Here is a 15039-nt window from a genome sequence, read left to right on the forward strand (position 1 = left end):
GGCAAGGCCTAACCAACCTTCCACCCTTCTTAGTTCGTTCAGGTGAGCACGGTTACATAGAGCAAGTGTTTAGAAATGACAAGATGGCGAAAAAGGATCCTTATAGAACCCCCCTATATCGATATGCAGAGACGCTACTTTTGAAGCATTGCCATACCACACTCGCTGTCTTCTCTGACATATCTTTTGTCCTTTTTGCTTCCACTCCCCAGCTGCTCTCGCCGTCTCCTTCTCTTCTTTTTCTTCTTCCTCATATCAGTCCTGCTCCACGTTTACCCACTTTCCCCTTCTCCCCATCCCATTCTTGTCTCCTTTTCCCTCTCACTGCCTGTTCTTTGCTTTCTCTCTTACCGGTTTTCCATTCTCCTTTCTCCCTCCCAGTTCTCCAAAACCTCTGGCTGCCTTTCTCTTTCTGTCCCTCTCTTACCAATTTCTCCATTACCACTTCCCCATTTCTCGCCTTTGCGCCCTGACTTTTTTTCTACTTTGTTCCTCTCTCCCCCTTTCTCCGCCACTAAATCCTATTTATCACTATTCTCCTCTCCTTTTCCTTCAGGCTATGTTACAATTTTGAAAACACATACCACTATCCCTGAATATTACATGGAAGCACATTTAGAATTTGAACCAGTGTGCCTCTGCAGTGTGGGTGACCTGGCCAAAAAGGACATGAAAAAGCTGAAATTGAATCATAAATCCAAAGCTGTTCTAATCAGGGGCCCCGGAAATAAGTTTGGCCCTGGCACTCATCCTTAAGATGTCCCTGTGCATTTGGTAAAGTTTTCATGTTAATCGCTGCACCCATCATGAGCTGCAATTAACACGAAAACCTTAACAAATGCACACAATCCCCCCGCAGCCCAACCGTATTAAGAAAAGAAATACAGCAACATAGCTGCCAAGGTTTTAAATTGCAATGTGGGATGTTTTCATAATTTCACTGTAATTATTAGTGCCATTTGAACAGGGCTGGCTTTAGTGCTGGTGGCGCCTGGTACGACAATGTTTGTTGGCGCCCGAATGACCACCTCCACCATGGATACTCTCATTACCAACCTTCAACAGTGACCCACAAGTCTCCATAACCCCTCTCTTTCATATTTATTTTGTTTAATAGCGCCACTCATACCAGTGTAAGGTGTTAAGCACTTTTCATCGAATACACATTACACAGAGACACTGAATCATAGTGTGTAAATCAATGTATAGGAAATGTTACATCAGACAGAGGAATACAATGTCTCTTAACAGAGCTAGGCTGCTAGGGTTTTAAGCAAACGTTTGTAGTGATATTTGGCTCTGCACACACGCGCAGTGTGGTTCGTGGCGCACATAGCCATGACTGCAGCGCACACAGACCCTACACTGCCGCACACAGAGGAAAATAATTAGAGGGAACATTGGTTCTGACTTGTAGTAGATATGATGTTACTTATTGTATCATATATCAGGGTGCAAAGACAGCAACAGCAAAATGCAAGTCTGGCGGCACCCTATACTAAGCAATTTTTTTGCTTACGTGTTTTAAGCCCCGCCCTTAATTACATTGGCCGCGCTTCTTTAAGAGACCCCACAGTTTTTTCATCCCACTTAAAGCCCAGCCTGGCGCTTCACTTAGACCAGTGAATGAAGCCTGGTACATTACACGTCCGCCCTGTATGAAGTGCAGTTTGGACGGAATGCCAGCTAGCAGAAAGCGCTAAGATTGTGTGGTTTGGAGACGGGGCTGCACATGACAAATGTTCATGGTTTTCAATATCTTTGCTATCTTACTCGGATTTAAAGATGTCCACCTGCATTCGAAAGTCACGTTGCCTTTTCACCCACGCTGTTCCGGAGCTATTCTTCTCTAAATCTGGTTTTCAGGCCTTGCTGACAGATCACCAGACTCGTATCCTTAGGCAAGATGTAGCTGATAAAGCAGCCTCTAATCTTACGAAAAGAATACCTCTGCTGCCATTGTGATTTATGTAGCAGCCACAGCACCCGACACCTGAGCGGGAAACAGTTTATTGGTGGAGCCGGCGTCTCCAAACACAGGCTCGTAAGAAAAGGTAATCCAGTGCACTTTTTTCTGGTGCTCTTCGCCGCTGTCCTTAGGTTCGAAAGTTACCACTAGCAGGTTATTTTTAAATACTAATTACGACATTGCAAAACGTACTTACATGTGCACATTAAACATTGTGTCGTTAATATAAAACGACCAAATCAAAAAGTGCACCGGGATCTTCACTAGGGTTCAAATGGAGTTATATTACCTCAAGAAAGCGCACGGTGGCGCTGCAGTTCAGTTGATGCTGTAGCCTAGACGACCCAAAGTAGCCACATCTCATGTATACTCCCAGCCCCATGGCACGACTTGCAGTCATGGGCGTGTTTTACCGAAGGGCATATCTCATGGTAAATGGTGATTCTCTTTTTCTTCTTTTTGAGGTTAATTCCGAGTACTTGCCAATTACTTACCTGTTGAATGCTTCTGCTTTCTAGCAACCAATTAATTTGCAAGTTGGTTTACTGAAAGAAGGGAAAACATACTCATTGGGACAAAGAGCCTCTCTACTCTTGTCTGATAGGGAGAACTCTGACTCGCGCTTGTATGGCACACTATCTACCAATGATATGGCATATATGCGTTTTCAGTAGTCAATGATACAACTTTCAAATTCTGGTTTAATTTGTTTGATTAGTAAATCATTTTACCAAACGTAATAAGTAAATTGTTAAAGCACAAATGCTATCCTCGAATACAAAGCAAAAATGCATAAATAAAAAAATCGTACACTACAACAGAAAGGTTAAAACAGGTTTATAGCATCTTATTGTTCCTGTAGAATTGCGTTTATAAATACACAATATCTACCCTCCAGGAGCGTCACTCCTTATCCATTATTGGAAGAACCAGTAACAAGGATAAAATTAAGTGTATCGGGGATACAATCCTATATGAATTATTTCACTGTGTCTGCCTCATAATGGAACAAAGGACTGAACTCCTCTTTTCGATGGACGATGTGGAGATGCTACACTTGGACCAGCTGAGCTCTAGGTCATGGGGCTTAACAGATATTTCAGCATTATTAATGTAGGCCCTAAACATAGTCTTTGCACTCTTCTTGCATTAATTTTTTTGTTGCTTTGCCAGTCTTAACATAAGTAGGCTTTGACAAACTATAAATGCGAGAATTAACTCCACTGTATTGAGCTTGCTTTGCCACTACATAGAAACACCTGTTTCTAAATTGGAGAGGGAGGGAGTGGCATCTGGTCCCTGAAGACACATCTGGTTTAAAACGGCTGTACTTTAGTGCCCCTCTTATTTTGCCTCTGAACATCTGACCTGGGACAGGGCTTACTTAGGTCGAGGACACTCCTTTCTGCCCAGACTAGCTGGTCTAGTTGTGTCGTACATTAAGTATTTGAATGCCATTTCATATTTACAAAACTCTTCTAAGCATTAAACACTTCGTCTGTGTCCAGACTGGTGATAGCAAAAGGTTGTACTGCATTTAAAATGAACTCTGCCACATTTGCTATAATCCAATTAAAGAATTTACCAACCGCTTTGCCTCAACTTGTTCTTCAGGTGGCTGCAGCTGAACTCCCTCTCCTTGCTTTTGTGGGATTTTTTTCAGCTAATTTCCATATCTCAGGCTCACTTAAAGCTAGAATTTTGGCTCAAACAGCTAAATTACAGCCAAATGGACCCCATTGGAATAATATTTAGGCTTCAAAGATGAAATCCTAATTTCTTGGGTGCCTTGGTATGCACTGAACTGTTTGACCCCTAACTGCGAAAACTGCTTGCTTGATTGCGACCACTTCTGCTCCAAGTGTCCATGAACTCCCTCTTCTGTCTGTTTAGGCTCTATATACGTTTTTCCCCCAGACATGTTGGCCCTGCACCCTCAAACAACGTTCCTGCCCAATGATACAACGCAGTTTGATGTGGCTCAGCCAGCTACCCTACCAACTATTTTTCTGCCTCCTCTTATGAGGATAAGAAGGGAGCACCAGCTGACTCCTAAGCATGCATGCAACTTTTACATAACTTGGGAGGCGTGCTTATATGCCCGGTTAGTTGAATTTGTGGTGCAGTAAGGAACATTGATTCACATAAGTGCCGTTTCACAATGGATTTGTCTTTGTATCGAGCTCTCCTGCTCTCTGATGAGGTACGACCTTCCTGTGGGCATTGTAGTTCTCTTGACTGGGCCAAGGCAGCTTACTTGATGTTATCTTAGCAGGATGCTGTGACCAGTATTTGGCTCTTGCCATAGAGGGCTTGTAGCGGGAACAGGGAACAAGTGGAGTACTGGTGGTCCCACTTTTATTTACAGGAGGCAGCTAGGCGATGTGGATCCACTGTCTGAAACTGTAGAACTGGTTTAGGTTGGTTTTCTTCTCAAGTGTCCTTTCCATACAGTCATGTCGTTAGATGACAAAGTTCCCACGAGCATGGTGTTTGTAAATACTGAATTCCCCTCTACTGGGCAGTGAGTCCAGCCTGGGGAGGGTGGTGGAGGATGGGGGTGGCGGACGTTGCAGTGGAGGGGGCTCTTTGTGGCTAGCAGTGGCGGGGCGGGAGCCTCTCAAGTCCGAGCCACAGCATCCACCTTGCCTTTGTGTATAGTGAGGCTTCTCACAGCAAGGTCATCTCTGGCTCACCCACAACAAATTCACAAAGAGGTGTTTGGTTTCTGCACCTGGCTGTCATTTGCCCAACTGAAGGAGTAATCCGAGAAAGACAAAAGGGCAGGCATCCCCCAAAGACGTCCTCTTTCACAACCGAGTCTGCAGTCTCAACTCTCACTTCCACCATCCACCAAATGGCAGTGTTTCAGAAAGACTAATTTGCATCGCCTTGCTAACAAAAGGCCTCACCGAATGTCTAAAGGACCCCTGTTTCCTCTCCATTTACATCAGTAACTAGGTTTTCTCCCCCAGCCACAAGAACGTAAGCTACACTTCCACTGTATGGTGGACAGTCCTCACTTTCCATCTTGCGTAAGGCTAGGCCAGTGTAATCCAAGATAGATTCCACTTGCCTTCATAAATAATCTCTGGCTCACCCACACACACAATGCATGTACCACACAGGCTACATACATCAGCATGGTTACCGTTTACTCAGGATGTTCATCTGGTATCTCAGTTCATTCTGAAAACAAGGTATGTACCATCTTTTTACATGGGAACCCCACACCAGGGACCGTAGTCCATGGTCAGTAAATGGAGGTATGCTTGGTGCACCCCTTCAAGGTCACGGGACAGGCCCAGTACCTATTCAGTCGGGAACATGCTAAGGTCTCTATGCACATGCTATATTAGCATGACTCCTGGGCCAAAAATCAAAATGTCAGGATACCGGATGCACAAACTTTAAGGGATTTAAGGCGGGTAATCATGCCCATTTATAAAGCAGGTGACATTCCCACCCCAACAAGTAGTTTTGTGATAAGGTTGCAGCGTTGAGGTATTATCGTTTTGTTGTAAGTTTGGTATACTGTTGTTTATTTCTTTGGCATTCGTTTACTATTCTTCTTACCTCAGTGGTGAGAAATTAACAAATGAACTAGTTTGGTGCCTTATGTGGCTCTGTCTTTTCATCTGGTGGAGAAGCAAAGATACAGCAAGAGCTGCTTCTGGGTCATGTAGTGCCATTTAGGAGCTATTGTTATGAGAAACACTTCTGGCTACATTGAGGTACCCGGGGAATAATCAAGGAGGAGGAATCGGGGAGATTGAGTAGCTACAAAGGACAGCATTTCTGAGGATAATGTGCGGAGAAGCGTTACCATAGTGACAGATTAGGTGAACTTTGTCCATATTGTCATAAACCTATGGACTTTCACAAAGAATTCATCCGGAAAATAATGCGAAGATAACCCGGGCCGCCTACAGAGGGCGCTCCGGGGTTGCCTGGTAACAGTTCCCAGTCGGCATGAGGCAGCTTTGGACATGGATACCTCTGATTTTGAGTGGCACAACTACTAGACTGTGACACGTGTTGCAGTGATGCAGACGTGATGACACATTACTGTGCTGTGTTTTTTCGAGCCGTCACCGGCCCTTCTAAAAGTATTCCTTCTTTCTGTGCCCTCATTGGCCCCCTTCCTCTGGGCTGTTGCCGGCGCATATACACGCGGCCTCCCTTTGTCTGTCTGCGGGTCCTGCTGCCTCTCAGAGGAGGAATGCGCTGCCAGCTGCCCATGTGTGCTGCAGTCACTGAAGTGTGCCCATGGCTGCTTCTCGATCTTGGTAAGTCACTTGCGCCATTGTTTAGCACTGCAGTACAGCATTTTATTCCATGTGTACTATCCTTAGAGTGATTTTTGGGAGTCGAAGACCTGTTCTTTCTGTATGTTTATAGTCCTACAAAGCATAGACAAGACCCCGGTGGCATAAGTGACCAGGCTTATACTATGGTTTCCTGTCTGTATTTCATGCACTGTAGGTAGAACGTTTCAGATCTCTCCCTTTCTCCTATCCGAGTGTCTTCTTGAATCTTTTATGCCCCTAGGGCCTGCCTCACCGGCATACCACCATGACGGCAGCTCAGCCTTAAAATCACCAGGAAGCTTGATTGTTCTGCTGCCACCTTGGAACGCAATAGTACCACTGGATTTATGATTTTACAAGATGGAGCAGGGTAGATGGAGTTGTTTGGCTGCAATAATCCGTTCAAAAGTTGGGATTTTATCTCGGATCTAAGGTCCACCAGAGCTGCACGTTGACCCTGATCCTAACGTTTGTCCACGGCGCTCTGGGGCTTCATAGAAGCCTCACTGTGTGGTCCTTTGCTTATCACTTATAAGAGTCAACTTCTCAGATTTGTGACGAAAAGAGGATCACCCTCGTATGCTGCCATGCTGGTAGACCGACTCGAACAGTCCTTGTCGTTTTTGCCTTTGTTTTTAATGTTCACTTCATAGTTGTTTACAGGCATTATGTGTGCTGTCTGTCCTGGGCGCTCCAATACCAGACTGTTTTTTGTCGTTCAATACCAGGTGACCTCTGTTTAAAACATATACCCATGGAATCCTGTTAGTATTTATTTCAGATAATTTCAATTTGGTATGTAGGGGGATGAATTAATTTTCCCAGAATCGAGTAATTTCGTCAAGCGTTGCAAGTGTTGTCTTCCATCCTGTCACATTTATTTCATCGGCAGTACTGCTGTTTTATGCATATTGGCAGTTTTGTGTGGAGGAAGTGAAATGATTTGCCTAGTATAATGCATTGTTGTATTGCTGAAGGCGGAATTCTAATTCAGGTTTTCGGTGGCTAGGTCAGCGATAAGCTCTCAAAAGGTGTAGTCCATACCTCACTGCATTAGATATATTTTCTCAGCTTAATGGTGGCCGTGAAGTTGTACTCCACCTGCTATCACTGTTATAGTCAGCAGTCCAGCATGGCTGTCTCCGATTTGTAATAAAGAGGGAGACGTGTTCAAGTGCCACCGTGCTGCTTGCCACAGTCTTTCTAAGTGCATCTATGATTATTTAAAAAATATATATATTCACTTGTTTTGTATGCCCATTGACTGGCTCACTTGTGAGCCGTCCCACAAGCCACTTATTGCACTCGGTTGTTCCAATGAACTTAAGTATGGCTTACAAAACATATTTCTCTCTGCATTGTCCACTGCTGCCACCCATGTTCTGTGTTGTGTGGAGTGGCACCTACACTGCAGCTTTATGTGCTATGATGACTGAATGGAGCTTCTGCTGAACTGTTACTGTGTAAAGGATTCTAGTTCTGCGTAAATTGAGATATTGTAGTGATTGGTAGTTACGCTTATTGAGTACCTTGTCAATGAAGCAGTACTTCAATATATACCCATTCAGATGTAGCGAAACTATAAAACTATAAAACAGCCCATTTAATTTAACATATTTGATAGAAAACTCGGACCAAGATAACAATAGCGACATTGTTTTCCTGACTTAATGTGCAAGTCAGTACATCTTGTTTTCAACACATTTGTTACGACTGTTCTTGTGAAACTTGCATTGTTGTAGCCAGTTTTAATCCTATTTTCTGAGAGAAACATGTATTCCATTTTGTGTGTGCGGCAGGCCTGGCACCCAATAGAGCTCATGGCACACAGCCTTGGAAAGCAGATATTGAGAGAATGGTCTGACCTCTGACCTACCCATTCTTACCTCCCTGTTTCTCCCCTTGTCCTTAGTTGTTTAAGAACAAAAATATTTTGTTAGTGAGCAATAAAAAGCGATTCTTTGGCATTTTGCAGTGTTCTTTGTGGCCAAATTGGCAGGCAGTTACGTGAGCCATTGGACTTACCTTGATCCCGTTAAAGAAAGGGTAAACCATGAATTGCATTGTGGGGCTGTAAAGCCTATGGAGTGTTTCCTATAAGTACCACAGTTGTGGGGGTAATGAGTAGAGCTGGCCTTGTCCTTCGACCACTACTTTTTGCAGTAAGAACAGGGGTGTGGTGGCCAACATGTATCCCGGTTGGCAGAGAAGCACTCTTCTGTGTCTGTGTACACAAACCACATCCATTGTCGAACCGTCACCGAGCCAGGGTGCAGCAGTGACATAACCCTCCCCCGGCATTGGGTAAGATGGGGGTGGGAGGGTTCATATGGATACTAGCAAAAAGCAGCCCTCTGGGCCCTTGTGCAGTTTGAGAAAATTTGAAGCAGGATCCTGTGGTAAGGTTGGGAAATTTTAAATATGGAAGCGGGAGCACAAACCTATCTGCCTCTGTGGTGAGTGCTGCAGTGATTTTGGTAGTTGCTGGGGAGGGGAGCATAATTATGTTAATGGAGCAAGACTGCTCTGCGGTACTTACTAGTCCTTATTGAAAAGTTGTTGAGAGAGAGGATGAAGGCAGAGATAAATCTCTCACTGTCCCATTAGCAAGACAGGGAGGATTTTGTTTAGCAGCTCCCCTGGCTGATTTCTTAAATACTAGTTCTTGGCAGGTCACAGTGTTGGGTGTCATACCCTTCAAACTTTTTGTCTGTCTCTGGTTGCCTGAACGACTGATTAGATATTATACATTGGTACACTTCTGCGTTATGTAGAAATGGGGGTTCCTCTGTGTAGCATTTTTAAACAAGCATTAAGTTGTGGCTTATGAATGGACTTTCAAGTCAGATCTAAAACTCCATGTACGTTAATAACTGCCCTCCTTCCATCTGTGCTGCAACCAGAGGAAAATGTCATACATTATACATTTTCTAGTTATTTAAGACCCTTTAATAGCATTGTAATGACATATGTCTGCCCCTGAAAGGTAAGGCAGCTAGCTAAATAAAATTATGACAACTGTGTGGAAGCACCCAGCTTCTGCCAAATCAAAACATGTACTCCAGGCTCAAAACATGTGAGTGGAGCCAAAGGCCTTCTCCTGCTGATACTCAGACAATTGTCCCATCAACAGCTGCGCTGTCAAGCCAGACCATAAAAAATGTATACTTCTGGGTGAAAGCGAACATTGGAGGTGTATTACTTTACAGGGAAAAAAGTTAAATTATCACCATATTTACTATTTATTAGTGTAGCAATCCATTTTCTATCGTTTTTCCATTCCTTTGGAGTCTTAATATTTTAATGTTCAAGATTAAAAGCTAGAAAATAAAGATAGCCTAGTCTGAATGTTTTTCAGAGGAATTTTTTGTTTGAGACTTTCAGCAGCATTTATCTAATCTGAAGGAATAGTCTCCCCCTTTTAAAAACAAAAAGAAAATCTGAGTTTCCGTAGCAGAATAACGAAAGAACTCATGCATGCTCTTTTCACATGTACATTTGCGGAGGTTCTCGATAATGAAATACACCAAACACAGAGAACAGAATGAGCTAAGCGTTGCTTTCAAAACGTGATGGATTTTCATTAAACAATTTTTATGTCGAGTCTGGACAGCGCGTGCGCCGCTCTGCGAGACATGCTGTATTCAGGTAAAGACTTGAAGCTCCGCCCATATTTTTAGTTGGCTTGTGTAATGGTCCTTGGTAAATGCTGTATTCTGATTCGTTAATATGCTTGTTAGTTCTTCCTTAGTACCACCATGTCTTCATTTTTAACCTCCCATGTGGGCACTATTTTCTTTAATGAGTTTTTCCTAATGTAGGTTTTTTTTGCACCACTCGCTGCTTTCACAATGTCGTCTGCTTCTTGTTTTTTTATATTTTCGACGCACCATGCGTGCTTTCACTTTCCAAGCAGCCTGGGTCAATGGCAGCTGCGTCTTGTTTTTGTCTTGCTGTGTGTGTGTGTCTCTCTTTCTCTTGTGCTCCGTCATTATATTACTGTTTTCCTCTCTGTCTCGCTGTTTGTTTCACGGTCTAGTTACTGCTCATTTTCTCTATCTCATTCTCTCAATTTGTACTCTGTCTTCCTTTTTCTGCATTTAATGAAGGAATTAATGGTCCATGAAAATAGCCGGCATACGCCTCCTAATAATGAAACATTTATTAATCATAAAATATAGAATATCACTCTTCTTTAAGGCATTTTTTTTATAATCTGTCCATGAAAAAAATAGTTACTGTGAGCTAAAACTGCAGATTACCTCTGGTGAGTTTTACACACTATTTATGCCCTTGCATGGTGGCACGCGCTTTGCACGAGTACATGTTGATGCTTGAAGTGGTCCATAATCCCAGAGGAGTGCACCGGCCCATCATATACTGCTGCAAGTCACCTATCTTTAATGCAAAAGGAGCTCTCATTAGGACCACTTGGGGGCAGTGTCTGAGCTCTGGAACTGTTATAACAAGCATTTGCAATGCAATAGGTCTCGCATTTGCGAGAGTTTGAGCTATTGGCATTGTAAATTACAATGCCTTTTATTTATGTTTTTGGAAAATCTGCAAAAAGTGCATAAACACGCACTTAATAGTCCTTGCCCAGACATTGGCCCGATAATTGAAAACATATGGCTCGCTGTGGTGCGCGCACCACTTGCGGGCGTGTTGTTTTAAAAAAAAAAAAAACATTATTCTTTTTTCCCCCAGGCCCTGAGCTCTAATCTGAGATGGGACTCTTCTGTTCTTTAGGTAGCACTCTGTTGATCTCCAATTAACTCCTGCGGTAGTTGGAGTAGTGACTCAGTCATAGCGCAAGCGTTAACGGTTTTCTTTTTTAATCGGGGGTAGACAGCGCGCACCCGCCTGGCTGGCCAGTTAGTATGCAGCCTCCTTCTGAGGCGTTGAAAGAGTTTGAGGAGTTAGTCGCTGCACCTCTCACTCATCCCAGCACCCTATTTCTTTGGGAGGATGGTAGCCCTATGCATTTCTTCGTGCCTCCGGGGCCCTGGAAGCGGCTTCTGTCCCCACTCATCGAGCACCGGGGAGGGTTGTTGTGCCGGCTGCGGCAGCCAAAGGCACTGTTCCTGGCACCGCCCGGGGAAAGGCTTCAAAGCCCGGCCTGATGTGTACATCTCCGCTCGCTTCGCGGTGGAGTGCGTGCAGGCCGGAGAACTTTTAGACCCTGATGCTTACCGCTTGGTCCCCTAGGTGCTCCCAACACAACCTTGCTGCTCTCACGAGCTAGTCCTGGGCCGCTCCAACCCTCGCAGCTCCTTCACCCGCACCGAGGACTTGGCCATCCTCATGAATCTCGTGACCATGCTCCTGTTGGTGCCGCTGTCACGGGTACGGCGGTCTGGAAGGAGATGAGCCGTGTGCAGCTCACCTGACACACTTGGCAGGCCATGAAGAGCCGCTATCTCAAGAGACTTCGAAGCTGCGAGAGCGAATACCAACTCCAGGCCCGCACTGTCATTCCCACCCTGGTGTGCCCGCACTGTAGCCTATGCCGTGAAACCCGAGAACTTAACACTACTGCCGGAGACCAAGAAGAAGAGGACAATGTGGAAGGGGAGGCAAGCAGGGAAAGAGACATCCAAGAGGACAGCACACTTGCAGAGAACAACCCAGACGGGTCATTGAAACAAGATAGACTTTCTACGCAGGGCGACAGCACAGGGACCATTCAGGGTGGTTTTGCTCCTGCTTTGAGCAGTACAAAGGTTTCATCTACTGAGGGTGCCCTAGTTCTTGATGCAAGTAACCAACCTGCTGCATTGGAGATTAGCAAAGTTGCAGAAAAAGCCGACCGAGATACCGCCACAGCTTCCATAAGCAACCATAATGATAAATGTATTGTTTACTGTGACCTAGGGAGACATGTTGCCACTGAAGGTTCTCTGGAGGATCGCAAAAAGGAGCATCGGGTGAATCAGTCTAGTGATAATGCCAGAGCTTGACGCGGCTAAAGGCATTGATTTGACATCTCTTGACTTCCCCGAACTCAACCCTCCAAGTGTCAGAAAGCTCGATAACTTGGGCCATTTAAAAGCTGCTCAGTGCAGCCTTGTTAGGATTCCAAAGGTTGCACTGTATACTTGTGTGATCGGAGCACACAGGCTTGCCCCGCCCAGCCCCCGCCTTTGTGGGACACACTGGCACGATGATAGGAAGGCACAGAGACAACTACTGTCTGCATTAGTGCCAAAATCGTGTAAAAGAAAAAAAAAAAAGCTTCTCAAATGGTGCACTTGCAAACCTGGTCATTGCTCATATTTTTCCAGTATGCAGTCTGCCCTTCAAATAGACTACATGCACCCTTAGCAGAAATACAAGTTTATCAGCCTCTCCTACACAAGAGTGAAGTTAGATAACCGGTTCAAATGCGAACTCGGAAGCAGAGAAAAAGGTTAGGCAAGGTTTTGTTTTCTTTTCCTGGCCCCTGCTGCTGCCTGCGTCCTTCAAGAAGGGAATAATATGAGAAGGCAAATTAACACCACACAAACGGCGAGGCTATCTATGTTCACAACTTCTGGGTCCCCTGTTAACTAAAGACACGAACAACGATGCTTTCAAAGAGATGAGCTACAAACAAAACTCGCAACGCAAAAAAACCCCAAAATTTGCAATGCAATACGTCTTGCGTTACTTAAAGTTTGAGCTTTTGGCGTTGCAAATAATAATGCAACGCCAATAGCTCAAACTTTCTGTAATGCGAGACCTATTGCATTGCAAATGCTTGTTTCTTATATTACCGCTTTTATCTTCAAGAATGGCTGACGCGCCTTTCATTTCTCTGGCACGGCTTGTTTTTCTTTGGCATTCAGCCGTCCTGCACCTCATCTTGCTTGCTTCCTGCCACTCTCATTCCCTTGATGCATATCTATAATCTGCTCCAAGCGCGAGCGAAATGCTTTCACTTTTGCCATTTTGTTTTTTTATTTCTCCGCTTTCTGTGAAGTAAGCTCGTCTCTCCTCCCTGACTTTGGAAGCGCGTGCTCTGTACACCTTCGGCTTAGCCTGGTTTTGTTGCTGTGGCTTTTGTTTTTTCTCTGAGTGATTGACCGGAAGTCACAAGAATACGCCAGATGTTGGCGGGGGCCCGTGAGTTCAGGGGTCTCTGGAAGAAGTTTCGGGCTCAGGTCAGGAACACATTACTTGTTTAATTTGTCGTAGTTTTGTTGAAGCGCCTCGCATCCCTCAGTGCGCACACCGCCCCTTGCCTGACATCCGTGTTTATCCATATTCTTGACACATCCACTCACCGTAGGGCGGCAGCTGCAATGCCTCCTTGGCTCCCCTGCACCACTCCCCCTTGTGTGTATGTATATGTATGTATATGTGTGTGTGTGTATATATATATATATATATATATATTCACTGAAAAAAACATGGGTTTCACACACGTTATAGTTAGGAATTAGCATTTAAAAAACCTTAGAAATTCAATGAAAAAACCAAAGGTTTTACACATGTTATAGTTAGCTGGACATTTCACTCGTAAAAAACCAATGAAATTCCCCCGTTATAGTTAGTTCAGCTAACTATAACTCGCGCGCCCGCAATGCACTGCTGATGACGTCACATATTACATCACTCATGACATGGTCAGTGACATCACTCATGACATCACTGATGACATCTCAAATGACATCACTGATGACATCATTCAGAGAATGTGTGTTTTTCAGAAAATTACATATGTTTTATATATGTATATCTCAAGGTCGATTGAAGAATAAATGGGTATATAAGTGTCTAAATGGATAAATTGTTTTTGAAAAATTGATTGTATAACTGACTGATTAAGTGTATCTTAGTGAATACATGGCTTAGTGAGTAATGTTAAAATATGTAAATATCTGTATCAGTCTCTCACTTTGTGTATAAGTGGCTGCATGGGTTGGTGAGTAGCTACATGGGTGTCTATATAGGTTATTATTTGGTTTTTTGAGTATCAGTGTCTGATGTCTGTATGGTTCGGTGGGGGGTATTACGTAGTGCATAGGTGCATGAATGAGTGACTCACTCTTTTTGTGTTGAAGACAGCATGTGTGCAGGACTATATGGGTGAATGAGTGTGTGCATGGGTGTGTTAGTGAGTGAATGACTGTCTCAATAGTGTCTCTATGAGTAACTACATATGTTTTAAACTAGTATATGTGACAATTGGTGTATATAAGCGAGTATATGTGAGAGTGAGAGATTGGAAGAGTTCCTGTATGAATAAGTATGTGTTTTATAAGTGATTGTTTAAAAGACTAAGTATGTGTAAGTTTCTGTAGAAGTAAGTGTGGCGGTGTGTGTATAACTGTATATTCAAGTAAATGTATGTTTGATTCTTTATTAGCATGAGTGACTGTGTGTGAGTACCTCTATGGATGAGTGGCATTGTGTAACAGGATGTATACGTGTATGAGTACATATGATGAGTGAGTACATGTATGAGTGACTGTACAGGACTGTTGGTGAATGAGTGGATGTGTATGTGGATCTTAGAATTACTGAATAGGTTGTTGTAACTGGTATTGGTATGTCCATTGTTTTTAAAATTTTAATTTCTATTTTTGAATGTGTGTATCAAAGGTTATATTAGGGGCAGAGGTGGTCTGCCACTCTATCACTAGGATGATGTCATCAGTGATGTCATCAGTGATGTCATTTGAGATGTCATCAGTGATGTCATGAGTGATGTCACTGACCATGTCATGAGTGATGTAATATGTGACGTCATCAGCAGTGCATTGCGGGCGCGCGAGT

The 15039-nt window shown here is 43.9% G+C and overlaps 1 protein-coding gene and 1 pseudogene across 2 annotated transcripts in view; both read left to right on the forward strand.

The window, feature by feature from the left end:
* The window catches only part of ABL2 (ABL proto-oncogene 2, non-receptor tyrosine kinase), a 380773-nt gene that overhangs the window by 94153 nt on the left and 271581 nt on the right, over positions 1 to 15039 (forward strand). The gene's annotated exons all lie outside the window — the stretch shown is intronic.
* On the forward strand, positions 11160 to 12603 carry LOC146833823 (uncharacterized; annotated as a pseudogene).

The sequence above is a fragment of the Triturus cristatus genome, chromosome 4_2 (assembly GCF_964204655.1).
Source record: "Triturus cristatus chromosome 4_2, aTriCri1.1, whole genome shotgun sequence".
Lineage (NCBI taxonomy): Eukaryota > Metazoa > Chordata > Amphibia > Caudata > Salamandridae > Triturus > Triturus cristatus.